The following is a 6,982-nucleotide window of genomic DNA, read 5'->3' as shown; positions in this document are numbered from 1 at the left end:
GGACAGAAAAGCACCATGTTTCTCATAGGATTCAAGTTGAACAATAAAATGTAAAACACTCAATTAAATTTAATTATAAGGCAAATAATAAAAAATCATTTTAGTATTTTTATGTTCTAACTATTGCTTAAACATATTATATGCAAGTAAGTAAATATTGCATAGTGGTACAAAAAAGTCATTGTTGTCTTTCTGAATTTCAAACTGATCTGCACCTTGTGTTTATATTCAGTAAATCTGGCAACCCTACCATGGAAAAAATCATAGGATTTGGAAAACATAGGGTATATCTGTAGAAATGAAATATTTTAAAAATCTATAAAATTGATAGGCTGATGAGAATGTAAAGGGGAACTTGGTACTAGCTCAAATCTTGAAAAATTAAAAATCTAAATGCACATCTCAGCACTCACTCTGAGAAGAGACAGCTAGTTTTTCCTGGGGTCAAGGGTGAAGCCCATGAGCAGTCCCAGAAGACAAATAATGCAGTTGAAGTTCCTTCTCATTACTATACCTTCACTTGAAGCTATTCTCAATATTTTAAGCCCAAATTATATACATAATCATAGATAAAGGTGGGTAAATATCACCAATAAACAAACCTGGGATGAAACACTCATCATAAATTCTTTGGACTGACATTAAATGTCCAAAATAATGAGGTGTAATGAAAGGAAGAAGTCATTCACAAGAACTCAAGTAATATTTCTCATTAGACTATGTTTTACTGGAGAAAATATAGTTTGATAAAATTATTTCCTCATCTTTAGAAAAAATCTTGCATTTAGAGTTGTATTTTTAATAAGTTATATAATAGTTACACAGTTGTTCGCAGACTGTCACACACACATATATAATATATAATATTTATATTATTGTAAATATATAAAAAGCATAATCTATATGGCAAAATCACATCTTCTTTTCTGTTTTATTATGTTACTCGATAACATTATATTCTTCATTAATTTTACCATATTCTATAAAAACATTGTAAAACCTATGATTAGTCATTGACAGCATAAAGTCATTATGAGAATTTCAAGTGACAAGGTCCAGGTAAGTTTGTTGGTTCAGTGGCAATAGTGATACCATGAGAAATAGAGCTGGCAATTTCAAGAAGGAATAAAACACTTTTTACATAGATCAGTTGCACAAAAATATTTTTGTAAAAGGTACAAATGCCTAAAGAATAAGTATGTTAAGTATTAGATACCACTGAATAACTGAAAAGCATCTATTATTCTGTGGCAACTGAAATTAGTGCAGAGAGCAGTTTATTTCTTTACCCTTTGTTCTATGTTTTTTTTATTTTTAATTTAAATTTTAAGTAGTTAACATACAGTGCAATACTGGTTTCTGGAGTAGAATTCAGTGATTCATCACTTACATACAATACCCAGTGCTTATTACCTGCCTGGGGAAAATAGTATATTGAGCTCCAGGTGTTGCCTCATGTCTCATTTATTTTTCAGATAAAATTCTCCTTTTTTTCTTTTTCTTATGATTTTTCTCTTTTTTATCTTTTTAGCTTTTTCCCATTTCAACTAGATGTTTATTATACCAACTTAATATTTCATAGTTGCTTTTTAACTTGTATTTTTTCACATCTACGTTTTATAGATATATGCTTCATTTTTTTTTTTTAAAGATTTTATTTATTTATTTGAGAGAGGATGAGAGGAGAGAGAGAGCACATGAGACGGGGGAGGGTCAGAGGGAGAAGCAGACTCCCCGCTGAGCAGGGAGCCCGATGCGGGACTCGATCCCGGGACTCCAGGATCATGACCTGAGCCGAAGGCAGTCGCCTAACCAACTGAGCCACCCAGGCACCCAGATATATGCTTCATTTTACTTCTTTTTTCACTCTATTCAATTATATGTGTGTGTGTGTGTGTGTGTAAAGTTTTGCTTTCCTCCAATTTTGGGATGTAGTGTCTTCTAAAACACAGACCATAATTCACCCAGGAACAAGTGGATCACTGTGATTTGTCCACATTGCGAGATTATAGTCTCTCTTCCCCTGCCCCTTTTCTCAATTTTATTCTTGTGTTTCCTTTTGGCTTTGTTTTTCTGTGGTAGCTTCTGACCATTCCGGGTTTTTCTAGGGTGCATCTTGCTTGGGTTCTATTGATATTTTGGACTCTGTTCATTTGCCCACCCATCATTCTCTGGGCAGACTGACTAGAAGGAGGAACTCACAAATAAAAAGAACCAGAGGCAGTGTTCTCTACCACAGAGCTAATTGATATGGATATAAGTAAGATGTCAGAGAGAGAATTCAAGATAGCAATCATAAAGTTAATAGCTAGGCATGAAAAAAGCATAAGTGACAATAAGGAATCTCTAAGGGCAGAAATGAGATCTAGTCAGGCCACTCTTAAAAATGCTATGAATGAGATGCAGTCGAAACTGGATACTCTAACAGCCAGGGTAAATGAGGCAGAAGAGAGAATAAGTGATCTATAGGATAGGCTGATGGAAAAGAAGGAATTGGAGAAAAACAGAGATAGTCAACTAATAGCCCATAAAAAAGGCCTGGAGAGATTAATGATGCCATGAAACATTCCAATGTCAGAATTATTGGGATCCCTGAGGGGATGGAGAGAGAGAGAGGACTAGAAGGTGTATTTGAGAAAATCATAGCTGAGAACTTCCCTAATCTGGTAAAGGAAACAAGCATTTCTGTCCAAGAGGCAGAGAGGACCCCTCCCAAAATCAATAAAAATAGACCAACACCCCAGCATATAATAGTGAAGCCTGCAAATCTTAGAGACAAAAAAACTATCCTGAGAGTAGCTAGGGAGAGGAGGTTCCTTATGTATGGAGGGAGGAACATTAGAATAACATCAGACCTGTCCACAGAAACCTGGCAGGCCAGAAAGGGCTGGCAAGACATATTCAGGGTACTAAATGGGAAGAACATGCAGCCAAGAATACTTTATCCAGCAAAGCTGTCATTCAGAATGGATGAAGAGACAAAGAGCTTCCAGGACAGGCAGAAACTGAAAGAATATGTGACCACCAACACAACCCTACAAGAAAAATTAAGGGGGATTCTGTAAGCGAAGAGAGACCCCAAGAGTAATATAGACCAGAAAGTAACAGAGACAATCCACAGAAACAGGGACTTTACTGGCAATACAGTGGCACTAAATTCATGTCTTTCAATAGTTACTCAAAATGTAAATGGGCTGAATGCTCCCATCAAAAGACACAGGGTATCAAATTGGACAAAAAAAGGACTCATCCATATGCTGTCTACAAGAGACTCATTTTGAGCTGGTTTTTAAAAAGAATTAATAAGATCAATAAACCTCTGGCCAGACTTACCCAAAAGAAAAGAGAAAGGACCCAAATTAATAAAATTATGAATGAAAGGGGAGAAATCATGACTAACACCAAGAAAATAGACACAATTCTTAGAAATTATTACCAGCAGCTATATGGCAACAAATTAAGCAATCTGGAAGACAGGGATGCATTTCTGGAAACTTATAAACTACCAAGACTGAAACAGGAAGAAATAGAAATCCAACAGACCAATAACCAGTAAAGAATTGAAGCAGTCATCAAAAACCTCCCAAAAAACCAGATGGCTTCCCAGGGGAATTCTACCACACATTTGAAGAAGAAATAATACCTATTCTTCTGAAGCTCTTTCAAAAAATTGAAATGGAAGGAAAACTTCCAAACTCGTTCTATGAGGCCAGCATTACTTTGATCCCCAAACCAGACAAAGACCCCATCAAAAAGGAGAATTACAGACCAACATCCCTGATGAACATGGGTTCCAAAATACCCATCAAGATCCTAGCCAATAGGATCCAACAGCACATTGAAAGGATTATTCACCATGACCCGGTGGGATTTACTCCTGGGATGCAAAGGTGGTTCAACATTTGCAAATCAATCAATGTAATAGAGCACATTAATAAAAGAAAAGACAAGAACCATATGATCCTCTCAATTGATGCAGAAAAAGCATTTGACAAAATACAGCATCCTTTCCTGGTTAAAACTCTTCAAAGTACAGGGATAGACGGAACATACCTTGATATCATAAAAGCCATCTATGAGAAGCCCACAGCAAATAGCATTCTCAATGGGGAAAAACTGAGAGCTTTTCCCTTAAGATCAGGAACACGACAGGGATGCCCACTCTCACCACTTTTGTTCAACATAGTTCTAGAAGTCCTAGCCTCAGCAATCAGACAACAATAAGAAATAAAAGGCATTCAAATTGGCAAAGAAGAAGTCAAACTCTCTCTTTGCAGATGACATGATACTTTATGTGGAAACCCCAAAAGACTCCACCCCCAAATTACTAGAACTCATACAGCAATTCAGCAACATGGCAGTATACCAAATCGATGCACAGAAATCAGTTGCATTTCTATACACTAACAATGTGACAGAACTAAGAGAAATTAAGGAATCAATCCCATTTACAATAGCACCAAAAGCCATAAGATACCTAGGAAGAAGCCTAACTAAAGAGGTAAGGGATCTGTACTCTAGAAACTACAGAACACTTATGAAAGAAATTGAGGAAGACACGAAGAGATTGAAAAATATTCCATGCTCATGGATTGGAAGAATAAACATTGTGAAAATGTCTATGCTGCCCAGAGCAATCTACACATTCAAGGTAATCCCTATCAATATACCATTGATATTTTTCACAGAGCTGGAACAAACAATCCTAAAATCTGTATGGAACCAGAAAAGACCCCAAATCACCAGGGGAATGTTGAAAAAGAAAACTAAAGCTGGGGGCATCACAGTGCCTGACTTCAAGCTATATTACAAAACAATATGGAGGTTCCTCAAGATGTTAAAAACAGAGCTACCTTACAGCCCAGCAATTGCACTACTAGGTATTTACCCCAAAGATAACAGATGTAGTGAAAAGAAGGGACACATGCACCCCAATGTTCATAGCAGCAATGTCCACAATAGCCAAACTGTGGATGGAGCTGAGATGCCCTTCAACAGACGAATGGATAAAGAAGCTGTGGTTCATATATACAACGGAATATTACTCAGCCATCAGAAAGGATGAATACCTACCATTTGTATCGACATGGATGGAACTGGAGGGTATTTTGCTAAATGAAATAAGGTAATCAGAGAAAGGCAATTATTATATGGTTTCACTCATATGTGGAATATAAGGAATAGTACAGAAAGAGAAATCATGGATTGATCCCATTTACAATTCCAACAAAAACCGTAAGATACCTAGGAATAAACCTAACCAAAAAAGTAAAAGATCTATACTCTGAAAACAATAAAAAATTTATGAAGGAAATTGAAGAGGACACAAAGAAATGGAAAAAAATTCCATGCTCATGGATTGGAAGAACAAACATTGTTAAAATGTCTATAATACTCAAAGCAATCTACACATTTAAGGCAATCCCTATCAAAATACCACCAGCATTTTTCACAGAGCTAGAACAATCCTAAAATTGGTATAGAACCATAAACAACACTGAAAAGCCAACACAGTCTTGAAAAAGAAAAGCAAAGCTGGAGGCATCACAATTCTGGACTTCAAGCTATACTACAAAGCTGTAATGATCAAGACAGCATGGTACTGACACAAAAACAGACACATAGATCAATGGAACAGAATAGAGAGCCCAGAAATGGAGCCTCAACTCTATGGTCAACTAATCTTCGACAAAGCAGGAAAGAATATCCAATGGAAAAAAGACAGTCTCTTTAACAAATGCTGTTGGGAAAACTGGACAGCCACCTGCAGAAGAATGAAACTGGACCACTTTCCTACACCATACACAAAAATAAAATCAAAATGGATGAAAGACCTAAATGTGAGACAGGAAACCATCAAAATCCTAAAGGAGAACACAGGAAGCAACCTCTTTGACCTTCACCGGTACAACTTCTTACTAGACACATCTCCAAAGGCAAGGGAAAGAAAAGCAAAAATGCACTATTGGGCCTTCATCAAGATAAAAAGCTTCTGCACAGTGAAGGAAACTATCAACAAAACTAAAAGGCAGATAATGGAATGGGAGAAGATATTTGCAAATGACATATCTGATAAAGGGTTAGCAACCAAAATCTGTGAAGAACTTATCAAATTCAACACCAGGGGAAAGGACGCAGGGTTTAAAACATGGTGGATGACATGGACTGGCAACAATCTACCAACACTGCAGAAGAGTCCCTGGATCTCATCGTGCTCAACCTGGATGAGCAAATTTATGTGAAAATGAGAAATGACCGAGAGCTTCAAAGCAGATTATGTGTTATGATCAGCATTTAAATATGATGTGGAGGAAACGGTGACCACTATAGAAATTGATGAGGAAACATACGAAGAGATATAGAAATCAACAAAATGGACTATTCTGATGCTTGTTGTCTGGGGACATGGCGTTGTACTAGTTGTTCCACCATTAAGAGTTGGCTGAAACAAAGAATTTATTGTGTATAGAGTATAGAAGACTTTGTATGACTGCCTCTTTAAATGTAGAAGACATTCAAAATAGAAACCTGTGTAAATTTTGATATAAGAAATGATCAAGGATTCTTCTAACTACTGAAATGAGTTAATTCGCAGATAACTCAAAAATTCTTAATCTAAAGGGCTTTTTAATTTTTTTCCAACTGTTTCAATAAATGTGATCACCAAGATACAGAACTCTTTTTTCAGGAATTGATTTGCTCTGTTGTTTTCTCAGACAACTTCTGATTTTTTTTCCTTTAAATTAAATTCAATGTTTCCTTTTTTGAAAAAAAAAAAAAAACAAACTCAATACCCAAAAAACAAAGAATCCAGTTAAGAAATGGGCAGAAGTCATGAATAGACGTTTTTCAAAGAACACATCCAGGTGGCTGACAGACACATGAAAAGGTGCTCAACATCACTCATCATGAGGGGAATACAAATCAAAACCACGATGAGATAGCATCTCACACCAGTCAGAATGACTAAAATTAACAACAC

General features: G+C 36.3%; 1 pseudogene; it reads left to right on the top strand.

The window, feature by feature from the left end:
• The first annotated feature begins 6,076 nt into the window (after positions 1–6,076).
• Positions 6,077–6,659, top strand: LOC116626467 (annotated as a pseudogene).
• The last annotated feature ends 323 nt before the right edge of the window (positions 6,660–6,982 follow it).

This window comes from Phoca vitulina, unplaced genomic scaffold (assembly GCF_004348235.1).
Source record: "Phoca vitulina isolate PV1807 unplaced genomic scaffold, GSC_HSeal_1.0 scaffold87, whole genome shotgun sequence".
Classification (NCBI taxonomy): domain Eukaryota; kingdom Metazoa; phylum Chordata; class Mammalia; order Carnivora; family Phocidae; genus Phoca; species Phoca vitulina.
Note: the sequence above shows the minus strand (reverse complement) of the source record. Positions and strands in the feature narration are given on the sequence as shown.